Source organism: Sapajus apella, unplaced genomic scaffold (assembly GCF_009761245.1).
Source record: "Sapajus apella isolate SASKATOON/1434 unplaced genomic scaffold, GSC_monkey_1.0 scaffold40, whole genome shotgun sequence".
In the NCBI taxonomy this organism is placed as follows: Eukaryota; Metazoa; Chordata; class Mammalia; order Primates; family Cebidae; genus Sapajus; species Sapajus apella.
This window is the reverse complement of record NW_022436980.1, coordinates 14235772-14248064: the sequence shown is the minus strand read 5'-3', so window position 1 is coordinate 14248064 and position 12293 is coordinate 14235772.

Genomic DNA, 12293 nt, shown 5'->3' with positions numbered 1-12293 from the left:
GACACAGACTGGCAAATTAGATAAAGAATCAAGACCCAATGGTGTACTGTGTGCAGGAGAACCATCTCATGTGAAAAGACACACATATGCTCCAAATAAAGGGATGAAGGAATACTTACTGAGCAAATGGAAAGCAAAAAAAAGCAGAGGTTGCAATCCTAGTCTCTGATAAAACAGACTTTAAACAAACAAAGATCAAAAAAGACAAAGAAAGACATTACATAATGGTAAAGAGATCAATGCAACAAGAAGTGCTAACTATCCTAAATATATATACACCCAATACAGGAGCCCCCTGATTCATAAAACAAGTTCTTAGAGATATACGAAGAGATTTAAACTCCACACAATAATAGTGGAGGACTTTAACACCCTTCTATCGATATTAGACAGATCAACAAGACAAAAAATTAACAAGGATATTCAGGACATGAACTAACCTCTGAACTAAGCAGACCTAACAGATATCTCCAAAACTTTCCACAAAAACAACAGAATATACATTCTTCTCAGCAACACATAGCACTTATTCTAAAATCAACCGCAGAATTGGAAGTAAAACATACCTTGGCAAATACAAAAGAATGAAAATTATAACAAACATTCTCAGCCCACAGTGCAATCAAATTAGAACTCAGGATTAAGAAATTCACTCAAAACTGCACAACTATATGGAAACTAAACAACCTGCTTCTAAATGACTACTTGGTAAATAACAAAATTAAGGCAGAAATGAATAAGTTCTTTGAAACCAATGAGAACAAAGACACAAGGTACCAGAATCTCTGGGACACAGTTAAAGCAGTGTTAAGAGGGAAATTTATAGCATTAAATACCAACATCAGAAAGTGGGAAAGATCTAAAATCGACACCCTAACATCAAAATTAAAAGAACTAGAGAAAAAAGAGCAAACAAATTCAAAAGCTAGTAGAAGACAAGAAATAACTAAGATCAGAAAAGAACTGAAGGAGATAGAGATATGAAAAACCCTTCAGAAAATCAATGAATCCAGAGCTGGTTTTTTGAATATATTAACAAAATAGGTAGACCACTAGCCAGATGCCACACTAATAAAGAAGAAAACAGGGAAGAATTAAGTAGACACAATAAAAAATGATAAAGGGGATATCACCACTGATCCCACAGAAATACAAACTACCATCGGATAATACTATAAACACCTCTAGGCAAATAAACTAGAAAATCAAGAAGAAATGGATATATTCCTGGACACATACACCACCCACCAAGACTAAACCAGGAAGAAGTTGAATCCCTGAATAGATCAATAACAACTTGTGAAATTGAGGCATAACTGTAGCCTACCAACCATAAAAAGCCCAGGACCAAATGGATTCACAGCTGAATTCTACCAGAGGTACAAAAAGGAGCTGGTACCATTCCTTCTGAAACTATTGCAAACAAAGAATACAAAGAGACTCCTTCCTAACTCATTTTATGAGGCCAGCATCAGCCTGATACCAAAATCTGTCAGAGACACAACAAAAAAAGACAATTTCAGGCCAGTATCCCTGATGAACGTGATGAAAAAATCCTTGATAAAATAATGGCAAACCAAATCCAGCAGCACATCAAAAAGCTTATCCACCAGGATGAAGTCAGCCTCATCTCTGGGATGCAAGGCTGGCTCAACATATGCAAATCAATAAACATAGTCACATAACAGAACCAATGACAAAAACCACATGATTATTTCAATAGATGCAGAAAAGGCCTTTGATGAAATTCAAAATCCCTTCATCCTAAAAACTCAATAAACCTGGTATTGATGGGACATATCTTAAAATAATAAGAGCTATTTATGACAAACCCACAGCCAATATCATACTGAATGGGTAAAAGCTGGAAGCTTTTCCTTTGAAAACCAGCACAAAACAAGGATGCCCTCTCTCACCACTCCTATTCAAGAAAGCATTGGATTTTCTGGCCAGGGCAGTCAGGCCAGAGAAAGAAAAGGGTATTCAAATAAAAACAGAGGAAGCCGAATTGTCTCTGCAGATTACATGATTGTATATTTAGAAGACCCCATTGTCTTAGCTCAGAAACTCCTTAAGCTGATAAGCAGCTTCAGCAAAGTCTCAGGATACAAAATCAATTTGCAAAAATCACAGGCATTCCTATACACCAGTAATAGACAAACAGAGAGCCAAATCATGAGTGAACTCCCATTTACAGTGGCTACAAAGAGAATAAAATACCTAGGAATGCAACTTACAAGGGATGTGAAGGACATCTGCAAAGAGAATTACAAACTACTGCCCAAGGAAATAAAAGAGAGAACACAAACAAATGGAAAAACATTCCATTCTCATGGATAGGAATAATCAATATTGTGAAAATGGCCATACTGCCAAAGCAATTTATAGATTCAATGCTATTCCCATCAAGCTACCATTGACATTCTTCACAGAACTAGCAAAAACTACCTATAATTTTATATTAAACTAAAAAAGAACCTGTATAGCCATGATAATCTGAAGCAAAAATATCAAAGCTGGAGGCATCACGCTACCTGACTTCAAACTATACTACAAGACTACAGTAACCAAAATAGCATGGTACTGGTATCCAAACAGTTATGTAGACCAATGTAACAGAACAGAGGCCTCACAAATAACACCACACATCTGCAACCATCTGATCTTCAACCAACCTGACAAAACACAAGCAATAGGAAACGATGCCATATTTAATAAATGATGCTGGGAAAACTGGCTAGCCATATGCAGAAAACTGACTCTGGACCCCTTCCTTATACCTTATACAAAAATGAACTCAAAATGGATTAGACTTAAACTTAAAAACCTAAAATAATAAAAACTGTAGAAGAAAACATAGGCAATACCATTCAGGACATAGGCATGGGCAAAGACTTCATTACTAAAACAAAAGCAATGGTAACAAAAGCCAAAATTGACAAATAGAATCTAATCACACTAAAGAGCTTCTGCACAGCAAAAGAAACTACCATCAGAGTGACCAGGCAACCTACAGAATGGGAGAAAACTTTTGCAATCTATTCATCTGACAAAGGTCTCATATCCAAAATCTACAAGGAACTTAAACAAATACACAAGAAAAAAAAAAGCCTCATCAAAACATGGGCAAAGGATATGAACAGACACTTCTCAAGACATTTATGTGGCCAAAAAATATATGAAAAAAAGCTTATCATCACTGGTCATTAGAGAAATGCAAATCAAAACCACAATGAGATACCGTCTCGTGCCAGTTAAAATGGCAATCATTAATAAGTCAAGAAAAAAACAGACGCTGAAGAGGATGTAGAGAAATAGAAATGCTTTTACACCATTGGTGGGAGTGAAAGTAAGTTCAGCCATTGTTGAAGACAGTGTGGCAAATCCTCAAGAATCTAGAACCAGAAATCTTATTTGACCCAGCAATCTCAATACTGGGTATATATCCAAAGGATTATAAATTGTTGTGCTATAAAGACACACACACACATATGTTTATTGCAGCACTATTTACAATAGCAAAGACTTGGAAGCAACCCAAATGCCCATCAACGATAGACTGGATAAAGAAAATGTGGCACATATACACCACTGGATACTATGCAATCATATAAAAGAATGTGTTCATGTGCTGTACTGGGACACGGATGAAGAAAGAAACCATCATTCTCAGCAAACTAACACAAAAACAGAAAACCAGACACTGCATGTTCTCATTGATAAGTGGGAGTTGAACAATGAGAACACGTGGAACAGGGAGGAGAACATCACACACTGGGGCCTCTCGGGGGTTTGGAGGCAAGGGAAGGGAAAGCATTAGGACAAATACCTAATGCATGTGGGGCTTAAAACCTAGATGACAGGTTGGTGGGCGCAGCAAACCACCATGGCACGTGTATACCTGTGTAACAAACCTGCACATTCTGCACATGTATCCCAGAACTTAAAGTATCACAAAAATTTAAAAAAGAAGTCTGATACCATTTAAATAAAGCTTTAAACAGGCAAAGCTAATCTTTGGTAATAAAATTAAAAAGGGTGCTTTTTGTTAAGCAGTCATTAAAAACAAAAACCCAGAAAAGTGTTTTCCTCTGGATGGGTGGGTGGGAGTGGAGGTTAACTGGAAAGAGGCATGCTGAAACGAATTCGGGTCACACAGATCTATGCATTTGTCAAAATTCATTGTTTGATACCCTTACAATCTGCACAATTTTCATTGTTATTTTTACCTCAAGTAAAAAATGACCCCAAAAATTATAACGTCTAATAATTTAACTTATCTGACTAGGTAGCTCCCTCTTATATTTAGCAATTTTAAGCATAAATATGGTGAGAAGCACCACTGAGCCATAAAACAAAACAGTTCTGAGTCTTTCAAAATTTCACTTCAAATATACTTTCAAACAAACACTGTAAATATGATTTCCTCCAACAACACTCCTAGTGGCACTTGAAAATGTTCATGTCTAGAAGTAATGCAAGGCGAAATAATTTGTAAAACTACACCTCCACTTGGTTCGTTGTTGTACATCTTAATGCATGTATTGTATGTATTGTGCAGCTGCTAAACACAGGTTCTCTATTTCAATTGTCCTGTCTTGATAAATTCGCTTCATCTGGGCAGTGGGCAAGAAGAATCTGTTGGGTGGTTCAAATCTGAAGCCCAAGCAGCTGCCTAGTTCTTTTGGACTAACTACTGTCTCTACTGGTAGGGCACTACTGAGCCACAGTGCATGGATTTTAATTGCAATGGAGAAATAGTTCCTGGAAGATGTCTTTTAACCTGGTTTGGTGAGTATTCCACGTGCTACCATCACCAGCTTCCTTCTCTGGATCAGTTGGCCTCTCTAGAGGTACTGTACGTAGCCCTGACACAGGAACTGTCTGGCTCTGTAGCCTCAAAAATAAGGGACTTTTTGGAGGAATACTCCTTTCTGTTTTGGAATCTGTCTGGAATCTTGGTTTGAAAAACCTTTTGTTCATCTTTACCTGGTGTGTGTGTTTTTATTTACAGAAAGGATTCTCTGAAGGAACTGCTGATGTAAGTCTAGCAGTCTCTCCTAGTTTGTTCCGTCAGTCACATTCTGTGAACCCTGAAGGAAGCTCAACATGCCTAATTCAGAGTAACAGTTAACTCTTCCATCTTGTCCAATGACCACCCATGGAAATGCCTAGTCAGAGGTCATCCCACCCCACTTTGAGTGGATCAAAGGTGACTGGGACTACCAAAGGAAAGTTTAAGCGTCAGGTTTATACTTGGCTTCTGAGCAGGATGATTGATGTCTGTGTTATCAAGTATATTTTATTCCAGCTGGAATGAGAAATGTGAGTCTAGCTCCCCTATGCAGCTCTTTGGGCAGCATCTTGCAGAATTGAGAGGCTTTTGCCTATGGTTCCATAAAATGGAAGAAGATTTCTTTTGTAATGTGGCTTGTCCCCCACAGCTATGGTACTGCAAGCAGGGGCATCAAAAGCTACTCTGCTATTCTGGAATTTACAGAGAAAGCAAACCCAGAAACTTTTCAAGCCAGAAAAAGGATAAGAATTTCTTATCAGCTAGGGCTTCTGGCCTCACCCTGTGTGCAAACTGATCGACTGAATGGTGAAAGTCACTGTCTCCTCTGCAATGTCTTAATTAATAAGGAAAATGATTTTGTGAGACTAGTCTTAGGCTATAGAAAATCTAGTGTATTTTGTGCTGTAAATTTGTCCATATTATTCTGTTATGGAGAGGGATACCACAGGTATACAGGCTGAGAACCCCTATAATGGGTTCATGATGGCCCACAGACTGGTGAGGTACAAACTTTGCTGCAGGTCCCTGCAAAACAAAATTCCAGATGAGGTTTCCCTCTCATCTTATGTCCTTGAAAACTTGACCATATCGGGGTACACTCTCTTGGTCTCTACTATCTGGAGGTTGGGAATTTTCAACTTCATGTCATTGGCTACCTTTAAGAATTCTCTTAAACATGAAAATCTTTTGCAAGCTCGAAAACAACTGCCCTGGAGTCCTGGAAAGAGCAAGGGTGACTGTCCCATGCTGTGGCCCACTGGCTAAGGCTTTGTCCTTTCACAGCGGGGACCAGGGTTGAATTCCTAGCTGAGGAAATGAATCCTTTCTGGATTAATACCTGTAGGACTTCTGCCATTGATTATTTTTCCTGTCATGGACAGCTTCTGGTTTCTTGTCATAATTTTCTTTTCTCTGAGCTACCGTTGGGACAACCCTAGATCTTGCAAAAACTGCTCGCCATCGCTTTAAAGGCACCTCACGTGTCCATGGTTAAATCATAACCTTAGCTAGAGTTTATTGGTTTCATGTGGGAGGTGACTTTTGGTTAAAAATTCTAAATCCAGAAATAAAAGCTGTTTGTCCTGGCTAATATCTGGCAATAGAATATTTTAAAAGATTTTCTTCTGAGCTCAGTAGTTAAAAATTAACTGAATTGTTTATGTTTGGGATATATGTGTACAGATATTGTTTTAAATCCTCTGCTCTTCTTTTGTAAAATCTTATCAGACAACTGAATTCTGTTTCCCTCCTCTCTGTTCTTTCTTGCTCTTGTATCCAATCTTTTTGACTTTTTAGATAGGGGAACAAGAAATTATTTTGTATCATGAGAAAAATTAACCTTGATGCATAATAGATAAGAGATATACTTTTAAAAATAGCTGATGGCAGTTGCTTACAGTGGCTATTACTCCAGGAAGACACTCCTTTCTTTGAGTGTTTGAATAAGAAAAGCATGCTCTTGGATACTGAGAAGGGATGGAATGGAGTATAAGCTAATTAAAGAGTGGCCTAATTGGTGTAGGGTTGCCCAGCAGCATAGAGGAAATGTCCTTTCAACGAGATAACACTGCGAAAGCATTGCTCTATCTTCTCTCATAGCACTTCCCTTTTTGGGGGCCCCAGAGTTTGCTATAAAAATTAAATTCTTATCTTGTGGATCTGTTTTGCCTTCCAGCTATACCTGATAATTAGGACCTAGAAGCTGTGGGTTTTCCTGACTCTTTTCCCTAAAAGGCTCTATCCTAAAGCCAATAATGTAATTAAGAAGCTTACATATTTAAGGAAATCTCCATGTGTAAGAGTGTCTGGTTTTCCTGGCCATTTTGACTGAACTTTTACCCACACCATTTTTCCTTGGTGTAAATTAATATGAATTTTCTATTTTGCTTCAAATTTGCATCTTTAAAGGGAATTATCCCTTTAAACTGCATACCTGACAATTGTTTAGGGCCTGGAACAGGTAATCAAGAAATTTGTCTACCATAAGAAAGAGAAAGTTAAAAACAGTCAAATAACAAATCTTATCACTCTTCCATATCTGCTTGTCTGTCTGTATATTTGAATGTGTCATGTGTGTGATGTTTCACTGTTAAAATATATGAAAATGCTCTAATTAATTGACTTAAAAATAATAAGTGCTAAAATAAAATATTTTGCCAGGAAAATAAAAATCTAAATGCCTTTTTGTTCATGTGACTCTAATTATCTTTGAAAAATAAGAGTTTTAAGATTTTTGGTAAAATTAGAATATCTCCAAAATTTACACATTTTGTCTAAATGAGACAGGTCAGGTGCAATTTTTTTGCTAGATGCTCAAAGGTTATAACACTGCTCTATGACTTTTAATAATTGTTCAACTTGGCTGCTTTAGAGTCATTAGATTCTAGGAAAGGCCTGGGGACATGTGGAGTAGCCATGCTCCCTACCAGTGATGGAAAGGGTCTGACATTAGCTGTAGTTCTGTCCTGTGTCATAGGCTCTACACATGATACACAATTAAAATTGCTGACACTTAAAAGTTATGTGTTATTAATAAAAAGGCATGGGAACATGTTTTTAAAAGTAATTGTCTCATTTAGATAAATTAAGGGTTGTTTCAAATATTTAAAGAATATAGGATAAAACTGAAGGCTTAAGCAAGTTGTAAAAGGTTTGTGAGAGTAATCTTGTTAAAAACAAATTCTATGTGGAGCAAGTTGGATAAAATTAAAAGGAAATTATTTAGTTTTTCCATAAATTAAACATCAAAATAAAAGCATGCATGCAGAGCCACAATCTGAGCTCATGGGTCTGAATAACAGGGTTTTCTTAGAGAATTAACCTGTTCTTTAACACAAAATGGCAAAGGTTATAAAAGATTCATGGAAATATTACCATATGGTCAAACTGATTAAGATTGGCTATATTTATTTACAAAGTTTTATGAAGAATTAAGTTTAACATAAATAATATACTAATGCAAAGGTGAAATTTGTCTTTCTCTTTTTAACAAGATTTTCATGTAATATTAAATGATGATGAAAGATTTGCCTTTTGAATAAATTACAAGAAAAAGAGGAAAAAGGAAGAGAGATGAGACAAATTCAGCTGGCCTCCTGCTGTCTTTATTGGATCTTGTTTGGAAAGCTGAGTCTGTTCTTTATCCATGAGTAAAGGGTTTTGCTTTAAAAACATTTGAAAAGCTTTAAAGTATTATTTTGGCTAAATAATTAAACTATATTTACTTTGGATTCTATTTTGTGATATCAAGTATTTTCAACCTTTGATATGTGACAAACTTCCAAAATAAAATTCTATATTCAGTCCTTTTTTGACCTCATTCATTATTTAAGCATTAGGTTCCCTGAATTATAAAAGAGACATATTTGGCTTATTTGGTATATTAAAACTGTATAGGACACATCATCAAATATAAAATAGTGTTTAACTTTCTTTTGGTTATATCATATGAATGTGTTGTATTTGTTACAAAATGGTATAAGATTCCTATAATTCTGTTATGTTATCAGGAATCATTATGATTGTTACATTAAATTGTTGTGTGTCACAGAGATAACCACATTTCCTTATTGATTGTGGCTTTAACTGTCATTGTCTTAAGACTTTTGTCATCCACAGATAATTTTCTTGTTTTGCTCCCTTTCAAAAGGTGGTTTATAATCAGCGGTAAGACTGTGGATATCTGTTGAATGCAGGTCTCTGATACCTTTCGAAATTTTGTGATTAAAATAGAGGAGAAAAAAGGGACTTCTAGGACTACCATGGAAAGCTGATGTGTTCATGATGTGGAAAGCTGATACTGGGCTACTGGCCCTATACCAGACAGAACAGGAGTTAATTACATAGGCCAAACTAATAAAAGAACAAAATAATATTTTCATTATTATTTTATTTAAAACATTGCTAATTCTTTTATTTGGTAGAGTCCATAAAACCTTTTTCTTTTGATCTGTTTACTGCTTTTAACAATTAGGTAAAGTATATGCCTATGAGCAAAATTTGGAGCATATTTCTTTCTTTATACCTTATTTCTCCAGAAATTGTAAACTATTTGTAAGTTTACTTAATTTATGGCAATCATTGAACTTATACAAATAACTAGACTTCCATAAATTGGCTGGGCATAGTGGCACACACCTGTAATCTCAGCTCTTTTGGAGGCCAAGGCAGGCGGACCATAAGGTCAAGAGATCAAGACCATCCTGGCCAACATAGTGAAACCCTGTCTCTACTAAAAATACAAAAATTAGCTGGGCATGGTGGTGTGCACCTGTAGTCCCAGCTATTTGGGAAGCTGAGGCAGGAGAATTGCTTGAACCTGGGAGGCGAGGTTGCAGTGAACCAAGATTGTACCACTGCATTCCAGCCTGGTAACAGAGCTAGACTCCACCTCAAAAAAAAAAAAAATCTATTTTTTATTATAACAGGATACCATTGGAGACACTGGTTGTTTTTACCAGATTTTGACCAGAATGACATACTTTCAGATATTAAAAAAACAGCTTTAATAAATCAAACTTTACTTATGGAGCCAATTAAAGGTAACTGGTTTTATCTAAAGACTCTAGAAAAAGTAGTAAAAAAAATAATTAAAAGAAAAGAAACAAAAAACTCTTTGGAAATCTAGAATCATATCTTGTCTATGCAATCCCTGTACCTGTGGTAAGCAAAGAGTGTCACTTTCTGACAGGTTCATGACCCCCACATGGTTCCTGACCTGTGGTAAGTAAAGAATGTCACTTTCTGACAGCTCCATGACCCCCACATTACCTTGAGACCTTGAGAAGAGAGTCATCTACCCAATTCATAGAGGATTTACATTCACAGATAAGTCCGTGGATGGGCTTGAGGATTTAAAAGGTCTAATCTGAGACTGCTTATGAAAAAAAGTTCCAATGAAGCCAATTTACAAAGAGCTTATATGGCAAATAATTATTCCTGCTCCACTTTATGCAAATAATCAGGTGAAATACAAGAAGACTAAAACTTACTATTAAAAGGTTATTGATACAACTTTTTTCCTGTAGTCCTGCAACATGAAGTTTAATCCTTTTAACACAGGCAAGAAACATGTGTCTATTGCTACTACCCTCCTCCTAACTATAGATGCTTTGCCTCTAAGATCTGGAGAGATTGTACCCAAAATTAACCATTAATTTTCTTCTATTTCCACAGAAATCCTCTTATTAAAAATATGCTTGCCTTCATCACATATAGAGGCCTAGTCTATCTGCAATGCCACTACCTGGACTGAGACACAGCTGTTTGAATTGATTTATTCTCAAGGATGAAAACTAAGGAAAAAGATACCACACACTACATTTAAATTTGCTATTTACTGCTTATTCCAATTTGTCTAAGAACCTGTGACCCAAATCTCCCTCTGCTAGTGACACCATGTCTCACTGATGCTTGAGGCTATATACCTAGATCATAAGGGCTTCAGAACAATTCTATAATGAGTTCTGAAGCTAGGATTTTATTCCTTATATTAGGACTCATTATCTTGTAGTCTGCTGTTCACCATCAACCTGGCACCCATGAATACATGCAGACAAATGCAAAGTGGTTTCATCCTTCTTACCCTGAGTCCAACCATATCCCAACTATAGCCTCTGTCAGTAGAAAGAAGTTAGAACAGCTGTCAGTCTTTTCCCATCTATGTAGCCCTCACCTTAAGAATAAGGTGTGGTAGGCCGGGCGCAGTGGCTCACGCCTGTAATCCCAGCACTTTGGGAGGCCGAGGCGGGTGGATCATGAGGTCAAGAGATCAAGACCATCCTGGTCAACACGGTGAAACCCCGTCTCTACTAAAAATACAAAAAATTAGCTGGGCATGGTGGCGCGTGCCTGTAATCCCAGCGACTCAGGAGGCTGAGGCAGGAGAATTGCCTGAACCAAGGAGGCAGAGGTTGCGGTGAGCCGAGATCGCGCCATTGCACTCCAGCCTGGGTAACAAGAGCGAAACTCCGTCCCAAAAAAAAAAAAAAAAAAAAAAAAGAATAAGGTGTGATAAACCCCAAAAGAGAAGATTAAAACTATCTTTGCCATTTTTTTTTCAAAAAGAGTGATAAAAATTATGACAGTAAACAAGACCTAACCTAACCAACTCTATCATGTCTTAAACCACCAAACTGCCTTCAGTGATTCCTGGGTGTGGTCCATACTAACTTTGGGAGAAATTAAGTTTATTGTTCAAATGATAATAGCTCTTCTCAAAATTTAAACTACCTCTGTAAAATTAACAAAAGGTGAAGAGGATGTGGGGCATTTGAATTCAGTTAATTGATTACCAGCCATTATTCCAGAGGTCATAAGATTTGCAACTTCCCTGTAAATAACATCATTACCATAAAATCCAAGACTGACCTTTTGAGATGTCTTTTCAGGTGTTACATCTCTGATGACCAGATGGCCCCAGCCAGAAACAGACTCAGTACAGGAGGACCATTTTCCACACCCCTACAATATTGTCGCCAACCAATCAGCAGCACCCATTCCCCACCCCACTGCCTGCCTACCTATACTTGAAAAACTAGCCTGCAAATTTTCAGGGAGGCTAATTTGAGTTATAATACAACTCTGGTCTTCCATTTAGCTGGCTCCATGTGTATTAAACTCTTTCTGTATTTTAATTCCCCTGCCTTGATAAATCAGCTTCATTTGCACAGGAGGCAAGAAGAGCATGTATTATAACCAAGATCTGGATGGATGTCAAAATGTTGTTTGGTTGAGAACTATAGAGAAGTCAATGTTTTTTAATAGAAATTTCTTAGTTAAAAAAAACTAGCAATCCTGTATGCAGTAGGTTTTATTAATTAAATTCAATGGAAATGGGATTGGAAATCACCAACATTGGATATTGGATCTTAGATAATATTCCAGGGGAAAATGGTTGTAATACACTTGCTTTCATAATTAAATTTCTTCAAATTATGCTAGAATATTTAAAGAAAGGGAAAAATGCAATGGTTAAAAAATATTCCAAGGGATCAAT